Here is a 16,918-nt window from a genome sequence, read left to right as displayed (position 1 = left end):
TCTGGCCTGGGCCCTCCCCGCCCCCACCTGTCCCAGGGGAGCAGGGTCCCGGGCTGTGTCCCCCGCGCCCTGGGCTCCAGGGCCTGCGCCGCTGGACTCGCGCTCCCGGGGCCGCGGCTCCCGAAGGCAGCAGGTGCAGCCCCCTCCGCCCGGAGCCCCCGCCCACCCCCCGGCTTCTCCCCGAGGCCCCCCGGCGCGGCTCCAGCCCTTCCCCGAGCTCGGCCCGCGGGGTTGGGGCGCCCTCCTGCTAATGACCCCGGGAACCTGGGGGCTCCGCTGCCCTCCTGCGGTCCTGCCCGAGCTCCCTGCGAGCGCCCTCCCGGCGGGAAGACTCCGGGGATCGTTCGAGTTCCCGCTTCTCCGGGCGGGCGCTCCCGGCCGAGGCCCTCCCGGCCTTAGCCCGGCTCCTCGCAGCCCCGCCCCGCTGGATGCTGCTTCGTCTTTCCCACCTTCCTACCGGGTTAGAAGCGAAAACCCTTCTCCGTCGTGCTCCGGCTGTTCTCTCTCCCAATCTCAGGCCGAATTCGGAGGTGTGCAGGATGGTTTGAAAGTTTCTAGGTAAGTTGGTGGGGCGGGTGACTTGGGGACCCTACTCCTCCACAGTCTTGCCCCGCCCCCTCAACACAAATCTTTTGAAATTTTATCTAGACACACTATCATGCCTGAGGCATATTTCAAAAGGGAAATAGTGGAATACTCACCAATTTCATACCTTATTTATCAAGAAATGAAGAATATCTTAAAAATTTTAAACATGGCACATATCTTGAAAATAAGTGATTTCACCAATGAAAGTGTTTCTTTTTTCCGTTTTTTTTCTAATTTTTTAAAAGATTTTATTTATTTATTTTCCTGAGAGACACACAGAGAGAGGCAGAGATACAGGCAGAGGGAGAGATACAGGCATCAGGGAGCCTGATGTGGGACTTGATCCCAGGACCCCAGGATCACACCCTGAACTGAAGGCAGATTCTTAACTGCGGAGCCACCCAGGCATCCTGAGAATGTATTTCTAATATACATTTGGTGGATTAACAAGCCACTAACTTTTACCAAAGTGAGACAGTTTCTATTGTAAGTATAATCCTATATTTTTGGAAGGTGAAGGACCATGAATCAATTTGTAGTGAGCACTTCTAGAGTACTGCTTTTTGAAATTAATGCTAAATGATCATTCTTGGAATATGCATTACTTATTAACATGGATTAATGATTAATTTTAGGATAACTGCCCCATGAAATAATCTAAACTAAGACATATGTAATATGCCACTGTTTATTTAAAAGCAGATTACAAAAAAATAAATAAAAAGCAAATTACAGATATCACAGTAATTGGTCATAATTCTACCTCTCAAAGTCTATGAGAGGAATTTAAAAGTTGTAAACTGGGATCCCTGGGTGGTGCAGCGGTTTGGCGCCTTCCTTTGGCCCAGGGCGCGATCCTGGAGACCCGGGATCGAATCCCATGTCGGGCTCCCAGTGCATGGAGCCTGCTTCTCCTCCCTCTGCCTGTGTCTCTGCCTCTCTCTCTCTCTCTGTGACTATCATAAATAAAATAAAATTCTTAAAAAAAAAAGATTTTAATAAAAAAAATAATAATAATAAAAATAAAAGTTGTAAACTATGCCAGAGATATTTTACTTAACCAATCAGCTAGGCTAGAGATAGTTACTTACTTAGATGCTTTTGTATTACTTAGTCCCATACTATTAAACATCTTGGCATTTCACTCTTACCTTTGAAATAAAGTTACAATTATAACAATATTGAATTTTGTGATCTGTTATGATTTTATATTTTATATAGTAGTGTTACATTTCCTTTCCTACTTTTCTCTCAATTTGTGATTTCAGTTTTCTATGCCTGACTAAATTAACCAGAGAATTGTTTAAAATCTTAAGGGAACAAACCACTACTAAAAGGAGATACTTGCAGTATCAATCTGTAATTGCCCCAAAATTAGATTTTAAGTAATAGTGTCTTCATCAAAGTATCTCCAGGGAATATTTGCCTTTCCCAAATTCAAAGCAAATTGTTTTCCACAAATTATCTACTTTAATGACTTCATATTAGTAGAATCTTGTGTGGTATGTCTTTAAGTTCCCCCTTGATGTTTTCCTGGTGATTCTACAATAATGTGTGAATTATTTTTTTTTCTTCACCAATCTTGGAGAAAATGGTAACCCCCAGAATGTCTTTTCCTAAAACCTGGTTTTGAATATTATAGATAAATCTATGGAATCCATGAAACTTTCCAAGTGGCAAGTTAAATGAGCTCCTCTAGCTTAGCATATGAAGACTTTCAACATTATACAATCTCATCTCAACAATTTTATAGAAATAACTTCTCAGAGTTGGCTCTTCACAGAGTAGACCTATTTTTTTTTTTAAATTTTTTAATTTATTTATGGTAGTCATACAGAGAGAGAGAGAGGCAGAGACACAGGCAGAGGGAGAAGCAGGCTCCATGCACCGGGAGCCCGATGTGGGATTCGATCCTGGGTCTCCAGGATCGCGCCCTGGGCCAAAGGCAGGCGCCAAACCGCTGCCCACCCAGGGATCCCGAGTAGACCTGTTTTGATACCAGTAGAGTTCATAAGCTAATTTCATAAATTTCATACTTCATAAAATCTCAATAATCTTGTAAGTTCATAGTGAATATATTTTGAATGGCAGTAATGCTAAAATGATGGCACTCATTTTGAGAAGAACTCTTTTTTTAAAATTTTTATTTATTTATGATAGTCACAGAGAGAGAGAGAGAGAGGCAGAGACACAGGCAGAGGGAGAAGCAGGCTCCATGCACTGGGAGCCCGACGTGGGACTCGGTCCCGGGTCTCCAGGATCGCGCCCTGGGCCAAAGACAGGTGCTAAACTGCTACGCCACCCAGGGATCCCGATAACTCTTTTTTTTAAAAAAACTGTTAGGTATTGGGGATCCCTGGGTGGCTCAGCAGTTTAGCGCCACCTTCAGCCCTGGGCATGATCCTGGAGACTCGAGATTGAGTCCCAAGTTGGGCTCCCTGCGTGGAGCCTGCTTCTCTCTCTGCCTGTGTCTCTGCCTCTCTCTTTCTTTGTGTCTCTCATGAATAAATAAATAAAATATTTTTTATAAAAACATATTAGATGTGCCATACTATGTTTGTGTGTTTGTGTATTATTTTAGAACCACATTTTGTCCATATAACAATCAATTATCTTCTAACCATAAAAATTTTCAAGTTGTTGTATTTTTTTACTACTAGATTTCCTCTACTATATTTGGCATTTGTATTTGTGTTCTTCTTCAATATTGTTCCTGAAATTTCAAATAAATGATGTCTTCTTTCACCTGTAATGTTTCATCTAGAAGGCTATAATTACATAAACACAGTAGTCAGAGGATATTCTATTTAGAAGACCATAATTGATTTAAGATACCAGGGATGCAGAATGCACATTTAGAAGGATAGCATTTATATAGAAAAGGAAATGTCAGACTTTCCTCCAAATTAGAAATTGTTGTAGTAGCTTCATTTTAAATAGGAGGATATTTTATAACTGAAAGTTAGGAAGAACATGTTTTAAAGAGAACATACTTAACGTCATGACTCAGATATTGCACTAGAGAGGTATAATATTGTTATGGATTTAATAAAAGCTCAGCTTTCAAAAGACTGGTAAAATTCATTTTTTTTAAAGATTTTATTTATTTGAGAGAAAGAAGGAGCGTGAGTGAGAGAATGAGAGAGAACATGAGCAGGGGGAGGGGGCAGAGGGAGAAGCAGGGTCCCCATTGAGCAGGGAGCCCAATGTGGTGGACACAATCTCAGTAGCTCTGGATCATGACCTGAGCTGAAGGCAGACACTTAACTAACCGAGCCACCCAGACGCCCTGTAGAATAATTCTTAAGCCGAGTTTCTGCTACAATTAAACCAAGTACTTAAAACAATTTTGATAATTTTTTTGTCTTTGTATTATACTATAGTTAGCTCAAGTGAATCGTTGTCTTTGTGCCATAAGAAAAAAAGAGGAACTTTGATCCTGTGCACAGCAATATCAAAAAAGACATAAATAGTAAAAATTATAGACTTTTAATCCTATTTTTAAAGTTTTACTTTTTAAAAGTGAGTCAAAGATACCTTTATACTCCCCTGATATCTGTATCAGATAACAACAGCCAAATGATATTGTGTAGCAAAATACCTAATTTAGTCTTGCCAACTTCTTGACCAAGTACTTACAATTGCCCATTATCCATTGACTTCTCTTACCAGATGTTAGTCAGGCTTATTTGCTCCCCACAGAGCCTTGAACTATGATTTGTTCTTAAGCTTAAGTAAGCACTAAGATATATAGCATTCACCCCTTAACAACTGATTTCAAGAATTGGCTGACCACAGAGAAAAACATTTTCTCTTAGATACCTAATCATGCTTTCTGTTCACCCCTACTAGTTTATCCCTCCACAACAAAGTTTCTGCTAGCCCTACTTACCTCTCCCTATTAAAAAGAAAAAAAAAAAAAAGGCTTTTTCCATTTAAGACAATTGCACATCTTGTAGTCAGAGCATTCTCCCTCCCATGACACTCTTTTTAGAAAAGTTTCTTTCTACTAAAGTCCAAGTTTATTCATTTTTATTTTCTGGCATGCAAGTATATTTAGTTCAGGTTTATGTTTATTAGACAAACCACTGTTTTTATTATTTTCATTTTTACCCATTAAGAAACTGCGTTTGGAGGAAATAAAAGTAAGTTAGCAAAAATTACACATAAAATAAGGTTCATACTAGAGTTTTAGCATAGGTCTGTATTACACAAAATTCTTCCTTCTAGCCTTATATTATACTGCCTCAAATGTAACATAGAAAGATGTGTACATGTTTAAAAACATATTTTTTTAGACTTCCAATCTGCTTATCATCCTTCCTTAGTTATGCTGAGCCAACTTTAAGAAGAATTACTAGGCACATATAGTTTTTTTGGCAATTGGTCACATTTTGTCCTCAAAATATCAAGCATAAGTTTATATTTAAGCTAAAATGTAATAGCTGTATCATGTGCTCAGGTACATGCCAAGCAATAGAGATCACATGTCCCTGTCTCCTGGTAGCTTGCCTGATTTCTCTAAGATACCCCATCCTCAGCTTGTGGGGTGGTTTGGATCTAGCCTGTCATCTGGGGTCTCCTGCATGTCATCCCTCAGAGCCCTGAAGTATGATCTGAAAATCATGTTCCAGGAGTTTATTAAAACTTAACAGGGACTTTAAAAGACAATTCTGAAACCCAAATGAATGCACCTGTGAATTCCATCATCACTGGATAAAATTTCAGGATTCTGAGCAAATGAGACTTTTGAGAGATGTGAGACTTCAATTTGCTCTGTTCAAAACTACCACAGAGGAATTTTTTAAAAATATCAAATTATCTGTAGCTTTGCTGAAGTATCTATCTGTTAATCCCATCACTTTATGGTTTCATTGTAGGATAAATGATTTAGTGCTGCGTAGATTTTTAGCTTACATAGAAATCCGACAAAGGTGGCTTTCTGATTTCCTAGTAAGTTTAGGAAAATCTATGAAGACCATTCCAGTTTTTTATTGTTCTTTAATGTATTTGTCTACAGATGGATTTAGAATAAGTAATAAAAATTTCTTTAGAACAATTCAATGTTAGCTGATGAAATTATCAACCCCACACTGTATGGTTCTCAATAAGTGTTATTTCCATGATATAACCATATTATTTGTGGGACGAGCTTGTTTCAGAATAAAGAGGAGATTTGAGCACACGAGGGAGATTTATTCTGAAAACAATATGAAAAATGATTCTGGAATTCCAAGTTTAAGGCATTAGCTATGATTATGCCTCCATAAAAAATAAGAGAAGTGAAAGCCTACCTTTACTCTGAATAAAGAGGCAATCACTGATGCATGCTATGCACAGCCATTAGCAATGGAAAATTACTTTTTCAGGTTATGTAGGGAAAAAAATCAAGCATAAGTTTATATTCAAGCTGAAATCCTACAGCTGAATTATGTGCTCAGGTGCATGTCATAGTAGTGTGCTCTTTTCTTCTGAAATATTTTACTGGAATCCTCCAGGATTTGTGCATTGTCAATGAACTATGGAATTATAAAGTATCTGAAGTAAGAATGATGCTAAAATTAATAGAAACAACTGAAATGGAAAACAAACCAAGCTAAATGAAAAGAAAAGGGGAAAAGAGAGAAATGAAGCATTCAGTGATGGGATTTCAGCTAATAAATAACTTTTAGGCTGATTTTGTATGTATTTAAACTGATAATTTTTGTTTTGCTAAATTTGAAATAAATTTAGGATTTTAATCCTATGGTAAAAATAGAAAAGTATTAAATATATAAAATGTATTTTGTCTCAAGGAAAGAACATACATCTATTACAATCTATATTTATACCTATATATTTCTTTTTTAAAAATCGTTTATTTGAGAGAGAGAGAGAGAAGGCAAAAAAAATCATTTATTTGAGAGAGAGGGAGGAGCAGAGGGAGAAGAAGAGAAAAATCCCAAGCAGGTTCCATGCTGAATATGGAGCCTGATGTGGGGCTCAGTCTCACAATCTTGAGCTCATGATCTGAGCCAAAACCAAGAGTCAGATGCTTAACCAGTTGAGCCATCTAGGTGCCCATGTACTTATATATTTCTCTATATAATGTAGTATATGTTATTTTATAAGTTAAAAGTAAAATATATTTGTAATATCATATAATTGTATCATATTATTGTAGGAAATAACTTTTAATTTGCAAAAGTTGTTATATGTTAAATACTGAAAAAAATGTTTTGTTATATTTTTGAGTTTCCTTCCTTATTTTCAATATCTCCACTTTCCACAGTTTCCTCTTGTCTTTATGTACCCAATTTGGAAGTTTTTTTTTTTTTTTTTCCCAAAAGACTAAAACTTATAATGCATAGAAAATACTTAACCCATGGTTTAATACATAGAGTTTGCTAATAAATCATAGTTATTAATAGTAGTATATACTAGCTAACTTCCAAACTTCCTTAAGCCTCAACTCTGTACCTTAAGCTGAAGTGATTAAACACTTGATAAGTAAAACTAAAAACCCAAAGTAATTCTTGTAGAATAGGAATGGATTGGGATAGGGGGTTGGTACTACATTAGCATCTTACTTTTTGTGTATGTGGCCCAACATTACTCATAGAACCACTGCCTTGAGAAAGCAAATAGTTAGCAAGTTATCTTTCTAAAATAAAACAGAAGTATTAAGCAAGGACTGATATCAGTGTTTCAACTCTGTTACAGTAATGGGTATATTTATTGCTAACCTTTTTACATTTTAATCTGTCTCTTTCCTCCATGGTCTGAACACTGGCACTGCACTCTTGCCAAAATCATGTATAAAATTTAAACTGATTAAGGTGATTCTGGCATCATCTCTTTGGATTCATATCCATGGCATTATTCTGGGTTAGCTGTGTTTGCTAAAAGTCCTCTAAATTTGCCTCAGTTGTTTCCTTTGGGCATCAAGCCTTGACATAGATGTATACCCTAAAGATACATCCTAGAGCTTTTATAGACAGTGTTTTCTATTAAATGCAGCATGGAGGATGATAAAGTATCTCAGATAAATTCCTATTAAGCTTTTACTTTGGTGTCTTTCATCTAAGGAGAGAGTAAAAAGATTGCAGAAAGCAATTTCCTTGTACCACCCCATGGTATTTCTGGTCCAATGAGGGATTAGTTGCTTACTCAAGTGATTAAGTCTCTAATTTGTTAATTTGTGTTCTTTTTTTCGTTTTTTTTTTTTTTTCCACTCTTACATTCCCTAGGCTTTTCTTAGGAATGGCTTAATTTACATTGAATTGGCTTTCTTTATAGAGGTTGGAGCTCCCAGTAGCTTTTAAAAAATATTTTACAGCTGTGTAGACCTCTGCTAATTGATGTTTTGCCCTTTCCCTAAACAGCCTTAAATATTTGGATCAAGCAAAATTTAAAATATTCTGAATCTAATATTGAATAATTATACAGAGTTAACATCTTAGCACTGTTTTTGTTTATTAAAATTAGCTTACTATATGCAATATTCATAATTTAACAAGGAAATTACAATTTATAAGATGAAAAATGTGCATAACTGTCTTAAGGCATACTTGGAGTAAGCTATTTCCTCAAATGCTTTGATTGATCCACTGTTGTCTATGGAACAGTCCCATACCTCATTGAAATTTGCTGAATGTACATTGGGTAGAACTGTAGTAGTCTGCATTTGAGAATTAAGCCATGAACCTTCACATTAAGAATTTAAGATTTCCACTTTAGAGACCAATCCAGTGCTTATTAAACTATAGTTGAATGAATTTAGAATTACCTGGTTAATTAAGTGATTGAATATGCTTCAAAAACCACCTTCTGGGATCCCTGGGTGGCGCAGCGGTTTAGCGCCTGCCTTTGGCCCAGGGCGCGATCCTGGAGACCCGGGATCGAATCCCACGTCGGCCTCCCGGTGCCTGGAGCCTGCTTCTCCCTCTGCCTGTATCTCTGCCTCTCTCTCTCTCTCTCTCTCTGTGACTATCATAAATAAATAAAAATTTAAAAAAAAATTTAAAAAAAAACAAAAACAAAAAACAAAAACCACCTTCTATTTATGTTCTATGTGTCAATCATTTTGATAAACTCTGAATATTTAAGAACCATTTGAAAGTTATTGAATTTCTATAATCTGTAGTTAGCATTGATGTATAACTACATGAATGATTTCATTTGTTTATATTTTATTGTATTTTTAAAATAGGCATATGTGAGGGAATTCAGAATACTGATAAGAGAGAACAGATTAATAAGATATTGGGAGCAGATACAGTTTATTGTCCTTTTACCTCAAATTCCTAAAATGACATGCACATAAATGTCAAATGTACATGAATATGCATATACACAGAGAAAACTCCTTTCCATGTTACAATTGCATATATACATTACATATTAACATATGTATGACATACATATTATGAAATCCATAGTTGTCTTGAGAAAAATAGTCACCAAGAGAAAAAAATATTGAAATTAATTCCAGATAGACTAAATGTGGACTGTACCCTTATTTGGAAATAGGGTTGTTGCAATTGCAATTAGGTAAGATGAGTTCATACTGGAGTATGGAGTGCCCCTAATGTAATATGACAAGTGTCTTTATAAAGAGGGAAATTTGGATGGACACACACACACACACAGACATGCACATACAAATGCCATGAGAATATTAGAGTTATGCTGTAATAAGCCCAAGGACTACAAGAGGCTAGGAGGTCTGAACATATCTCTAGTACCATCAGAGGGAGCATGACCCTGCTAACACCTTAATCACAGACAGGGATTTCTAGGTGACTCAGTGGTTTAGCGCCTGCCTTCGGCCCTGGGCATGATCTTGGAGATCCAGGATCGAGTCCCACGTTGGGCTTCCTGCATGGAGCCTGCTTCTCCTTCTGCCTGTGTCTCTGCCTCTCTCTCTCTGTGTCTCTCATGAATAAATAAATAAAATTAAAAAAAAATCACAGACTTATCCTCCAGAACTATGACATGATAAATACCTCTTCCTTAAGCTATTCAGTTTGTGTTACTTTGGTATGGCAGCCCTATGAAACTAATGCAACTCTACAGACAAATAATGACCAGTGGTTATGTGTATAAATATACTAATACCACCAGAGATAAATATCTGATATTATCCCTCAAGATTTTAAGTGTTCAAGGTTAGATTGGATAATATGCATGGTTTTTCTTATTTCTATGTTTGTGTATTTTAATGTTTCTAAAATGAGTATTTATTATCTCTTTGATTAGGAAATAATGCTATTTTATTGTTACCGTTTATGAGAAGATTAGAATTCAGATAGTCAATAAAACCTTGGCTTATTATTTATTAACTAGGTTATCCTGCTCAAATTAGTTAACTAGGCCTTATTTTTTCATTTATAAGCAATGGATAAGAATGAATACATTGTATGATTGTTATTAATACTAAATTAAAAAAATCTGTGTAAAACACAAATCCCAGTATGACTAAGTATGAAATACTCAATTAAAGTCAAGTAAAATATGTAGTAGTATAATTATCATTATTAAACAACACATATAATATTACCCTAATTTGCTTTAGTTTGGCCTAAATATGTTGGTTCATATTATGCTGAATCTATGGAAACATTTTGTTAGTGACCATATGACTATGTATTAGGAAAAAGCAACTTTTCAAGTCCCTAGTTCATTTGAAACATATTCATAATCAACAACCAAAAAAATGAATAATCCAATTAAAATGGGCAGAAGCCATGAAGAGATGTTTTTCTGAAGAAGATATATAGATGGCCAACAAACATATGAAAAGATGCTCAACACCAGTGATCATCAAGGGAATAAAAAACAAACTACAACGAGATACTACTTCACACCACAATGTCAGAATGGCTAAAATCAACAACACAAGAAACAACAGGTGTTAGTAAGAACATGGAGAAAGGAGAACACTCTTTCACACTAGGTAGGAATGCAAGATGTTGCAGCCACTTTGGAAAACAATTCGGAAGTTCCTCAAAGAGTCAAAAATAGAAATATCCTAAGATCTAGCAACTGCACTGCTAAGTATTTACTTAAAGAATACAAAAATGCTAATTCAAAGGGTACATGAACCCTGATGTTTATAGCAGCATTATTAACAATAGACAAATTATAGAAGGAGCCCAAATGCCCATCAGTTGATGAATGGATAAAGAATAAGAGGTATATATACACAAAGGAATATTACTCAGCCATAAAAAGGAATGAAATTTTGCCACTTACAATGACATGGATGAAGCTAGAGAGTATTATGCTACATGAAATAAGTCAGTCAGAGAAAGATACCATATGATTTCACTTATACTTGGGATTTAAGAAATGAAACAGAGAAACATAGGGGATGGAAAAGAGAGAGGCAAAGCATAAAATAGTTTGTATAGCAAACAAACTTATAGTTACCAGAGGGGATGGAAGGGGAATGGGAGCATGAGTTGCATAGGCAATGGGGAATAAGGAGTGCACTAGTGAATAGCACTGGATATTTTATGAAAGTGTTGGATGATTATATTGTACACCTGAAACCAATATTTCATTGTATGTTAACTACTGGAATTTAAATAAAAACTTAAAAAAAACACATTTATAACAAAATTCACAGATATCTAAATTTAAAAACAAATATTAGTAATCACAATATTACTAAGAGGTATATTCATTTTATTAACTACTGATGTTTTGGCTGTTATTTTAGCTCAAAGTGACAATATATGATGACTCCATTAAATTTGGATCAATTTATGACCTCAAAAGACCCCTTGTAATTTCCCAGCAATTCTTCCATATTTCAGAGTCAACCTGATTTATCAGTCTGTGATGGCTATTTCATATGCTTTTACTCCTTCAATTAAAAGCAATCTCTACTCTGTTCATCTTTATTAAGGACCATCCTTATTATTTCACTGGGGGGAAAAAAGAGAGAGAGAACTGCCTTAACTTTCAACTTTCAAATGGACAAGCTGGCTCTTCTATAGTCTTCTATTCCCTGTCTTCTCCTTATTACTCTGCATATACTACCTCTTCTCTTAACCAAAGCTAAACCTCCTATCCATACCATGAATTCCATTTCTTCTCACCTATTCTAGGTATTCGTTCCCCAGAGTTTTCCTTATATTTTTACATTTTGACACTTGCTAAACCTAATTGTATATATATATATATATATATATATATATATATATAGATATAGATGCTGTAATGTCTCCCATATTTATAGAATTTCTATGTACTCCATTAAAATACTTAAGTGAGTGAATGACTTAAGTAATGGTTCCCAGAAGTGTACTTTATTTTGTTCATATTGTGAAGATAATTTTATCATCTATCCCTTATTCCTTCTACTTGCTTTTCACAGAGCAACTAATCTTTAGAAAAGGAAATACAGTTTTCTGACTTTCAGGTCCTTACTTAGAAAGGCTCCCAATCAGGTATTAAGCCTGAAGTAGAAGGTGGATAGTGTCCATTAGTCTTCTTGAACAATTCTTTTTTAATTGAATGTAAGGATTTTGCATTTCTGACTACATTTTTTACTGTGGACACAAATTCTACCAACAAATAAATCACCTGAGGATAATACAAACCATCTTTACTTTGCACAGTAGTGCAGAACAATAAAAATGCAAACTAAAGATATGAAAAGTGATCATAATAATCAATTGGAAAAAACACAATTTTCTATGAATTTAAAAATTATTACATTAAAAACACTCTTACTGGTACACATGTATAGTGAAGTGAAAAGTAAAATTAATATTTAGTTTACTGTAACTTAAAACATTAGAGGCATTTAAAATTAAAATTCTGGGGAGTAAAAATCTACCAAGAATAGTTTGAACAATGCTTGTCTTTCCATTGTATACCTTACAATAGCGTATATCCTTTATTTGCATTGGAGAAATGTCATGATAATTTCTAAGTTCAGATAAACTTCCAAAATTTTATCCTTAGAACTTGAAATGTCATGAAATATCTCCAAGATTTATTTATTTATTTATTTATTTATTTATTTATTTATTTATTTATTTATTGTTTGGCTTCACAACCTTTGAGAGAGCTTCATCATTTTTGTCACAGCACTCTTTTAATTTAGGTTGATAAGTTCACCTCACTAAATTCCTTTGGTGAATACTGGAGTCTCTCAAACTGTAGCAATGCCAACATTCCCACCATATGCTCTTTTTTCTATAACTCCATTTAAATACTATTCAGATTTCATATCTAGCATTATCACTTTTTGTTTCTTGTTCACATTCCTCTTTTGATTATTAATTTTGGTAAACTGGCATATGAGTTTATCACAGGGAGATAAGAAGGCAGTACAACCACAACTTTTGCTGTCTGTGCATGAACTAACAGAACAGTAACCAATCATGATCAGACTTCAAAGAAGTGATATAACTGATCACTTATCATGATGTACATCTGTCATATACATAGTGATTTGTGGACAAAAGAGCTAGAAGGAGAGTTTATCATTCTGAAATTATTCAAAATGAATATAGTAGTTTCCATGAATCTTTTTAATTCTCCCTTATTTTCCTGGTTGACCCTTTCTTCTTTCAGCAGGATGGTCCTTAACCTCCACGTGTTTGAAATCCTTCCAAACTTCTTCTTGTGATTTAGTTCTAATTTCAAAGCATTATGGTCTGAGAATACGCAGGGGACAATCCCATCTTTTGGTATCGGTTAAGACCTGATTTGTGACCCAGTATGTGGTCTATTCTGGAGAAAGTTCCATGTGCACTTGAGAAGAATGTGTATTCAGTTGAGTTTGGATGCAAAGTTCTGTAGATATCCGTGAAATCCATCTGGTCCAGTGTATCATTTAAAGCTCTTGTTTCTTTGGAGATGTTGTGCTTAGAAGACCTAGAAAGCGCTACATTGAAGTCACCAGCTATAAGTGTATTATTATCTAAGTATGTCTTAACTTTGGTTATTAATTGATTGATATATTTGGCAGCTCCCACATCGGGGGCATATATATTGATTGTTAAGTCCTCTTCTTGGATAGATCCTTTAAGTATGATATAGTGTCCCTCTTCATCTCTCACTATAGTCTTCGGGGTAAATTTTAGTTTATCTGATATAAGGATGGCTACCCCTGTTTTCTTTTGAGAACCATTTGAATGGTATATGGTTCTCAATGAAATGCCGGGACACTTGCACCCCGATGTTTATAGCAGCAATGTCCACAATAGCCAAACTGTGGAAGGAGCCTTGGTGTCCATCAAAAGATGAATGGATAAAGAAGATGTGGTTTATGTATACAATGGAATATTACTCAGCCATTAGAAATGACAAATACCCACCATTTGCTTTGACGTGGATGGAACTGGAGGGTATTATGCTGAGTGAAATAAGTCAATCGGAGAAGGACAAACATTATATGTTCTCATTCATTTGGGGAATATAAAAAATAGTGAAAGTGAATAAAGGGGAAAGGAAAAAAAATGAGTGGGAAATATCAGAAAGGGAGACAGAACATGAGAAACTCCTAACTCCGGGAAATGAACTAAAGGTGCTGGAAGGGGAGGTGGGAGGGGTGGGGGTGACTGGGTGAGGGGCAGTGAGGTGGGCACTTGACGAGATGAGCATTGGGTGTTATTATATATGTTGGCAAATTGAACACCAATAAAAAACTAAAATAAAAAATAAAATAAAAAATAAACTGTGATAACACACAAAGCCAAGATTGCCTCCATTCAGTTGTAATTTTTTATACATTTGAAAGTGTTTTGCATAGGGATAATACTGCAAAGGTTGCAGCTACTTCATAATAAACCTAAAGCACATTGTACCCTCCCAACATTTCAACTAGTCACAACAGACAATATTGCTTTTATAGCAAGGCATCTTAATTTTTATTCTGGGTTACAAAAGTATGTTCTCCTATGACAGTCTGTGTCTACCATCATGCATAAAATTGATAGAGTTGTAAGGTGCAATATGTTATGCAATTTCCATATTCCTATGCAACCTTATTACTCTTTGCTGTGCATAAAGAAAACAAAAAGTCACTAAAGATGGCTGAAATTTAGGACTAGGGGATGATCCAAAAATGAGAGTTTAAGCCTTAGGTCCACACTGATACCGTAAAAACTCTATAGTTCACCCTTATAAATGTTGGATTATTCAAATTTTGTAATTTTGTCATAGTATGCCTAACTTTGCCATTACTGTTCTCTATTGGAATGTCTAGTAATCATAAGTCCAAACATGTGCATAAAGTAATCAGGATATATAGCTTAGTCATAAAATATCAACATTTAAAATATTTATTGGTATTACCCCATAAATTTGACACCTTATTTGTTTTTGTTGGTATCAGATTATTAGGTGGCTTTGGGCAGATTACTGTTTTTCCTCTTAGGACATAGGTCTCCAGTTTTGAAGATAAGTAAGCAATTTGTCTGAATTCCCAGAATGCTTTTTTTTAGCTTTTTATCTTTTTTTAATATAATTATCTTCCTCAGGCAATAGGAACAGTAAAATTTTTATTCTTTGTCATCATATCACTAGACGCTCCCACACAGATAGACATATTAAAAATATAAATTAAATGGTATATACTTACTACCATTTGCTGCTGATTTATTTATTTATTTTTAAGATTGTATTTATTTATTCATGAGAGACACACAGAGACACAGGGAGAGGGAGAAGCAGGCTCCATGCAGGGAGCCTGACATGGGACGTGATCCCGGGTCTCCAGGGTCAGGCCCTGGGCCAAAGGCAACACTAAACCGCTGAGCCACCCGGGCTACCCTGATGCTGATTTAGAGAGGTTGTTCATAGGGATCCTTTGGAGGAAAAGAAGAAATAAAAAGGGACATTATAAAATAAAGAAAAAAAAGGAAAAAAGGAAAGAAAGAAAAGAAAAGGAGAAGAATGTAGTACAGTTAATCTCAAGTTGTTGGGATATTAACAGAAACAAAAAGCAAATTAAATATGCTAATTTGGAAATACTAAAGCTCCATCTCTCTTTGTACACTACATTTTAGAAGTTTTGGCTAGGATAATATAAACTCTGGGGTGTTTGTAAAGGGATAAACAAATAGACAAAATAAAATAGATACTCAGAAAACAGAGGCATTCTTGATTTTGACTAAAGTTCCACTGTGGAGTAAGAGTGAAACAGTTGGTCTTTCCAAAATACGGTCCTGAGTCAACTGGCTATGCCATGGGAAAAGGGAAATAAAACTTGACTCTTTTCTCAAAGCATCCGCAGCTAGTTCATAATAAATTGTAGACGTGAAGTATTTAACATTATAGCTTATAGAAAAACGTATAGGAGAAAAAATCCCTGACATATGGCAATACTTCTTAAACAGGGTATATGAAGTTCTAAGTTAAAAAAATTAAAAAGCTTATCTAAAAACACCTCAGATTTAGGAACTATCAAGCCACAGACTAGGGTAAGATATTATCAACACATAAGCTGACTTTCATCCAGGATATGAAAATAACTCATTCATATCAATAAGAAAAAAATAATTAAATTTTAAAAATGAGGAAGAGGATTGAACAGACAGTGCTTAACAGAAAGCCAGTAAATACATGAAAAATTGGTCAATTTCACTGATCATCAAGGAAATTAAATTCACAATGAGATACCACTACATACCCACTAGAATAGTTAAATTAAACACTGATAATTCCAATTGCTGGGCCTGATATGGAGCAACTGTTTTATATCATTAAAAACACATGGTGGGTAAATTGGAAAATAAGCACAGGAAAAGATCCTCAGTACCATTAGTCACCAGGGAAATTCCAATAAAAAACACAATGATAATTAAACAACATGGCAAAGGCATAAAACAGGCATATAAACCAATGGAACAGAATAGACGGCCCAGAAATAAACCTATACATTTAGTGTCAACTAATCTTTGTCAGGGGTTCCAAGAAAACACAATGGGGAAAGGATAGTTTCTTCAATAAATGGTGTTGGGAAAGGTAGGTATCCACATGGAGAAGAATGAAATTGAACCACAGTCTTGCACCACTCATGAAATTTAACTCAAAATGGGTTAAAAACTTAAATGTAAGAATTAAAACCATAAAACTTCCAGAAGAAAATATAAGGGAAATTCCTTTGAGATTGGTCTTGGCAGTGATTTCTTGAATAAGACATTAAAAACACAGACAACAAAGCTAAATAAACAAATGAGACTCAAATCAAGTTAAAAAGCTTCTACACAGCAAAGGAAACAAATTGGAATGGGAGAAAATATTTGGAAACTATATATATGATAAGGGTTAATATCCAAAATATGTGAGGGACTCCTAGAAGTCAACAACAAAAAACAAAAACAAC

The sequence above is a fragment of the Vulpes lagopus genome, chromosome 9 (assembly GCF_018345385.1).
Source record: "Vulpes lagopus strain Blue_001 chromosome 9, ASM1834538v1, whole genome shotgun sequence".
NCBI classification, from domain to species: Eukaryota; Metazoa; Chordata; class Mammalia; order Carnivora; family Canidae; genus Vulpes; species Vulpes lagopus.
This window is presented reverse-complemented; position numbering follows the sequence as displayed.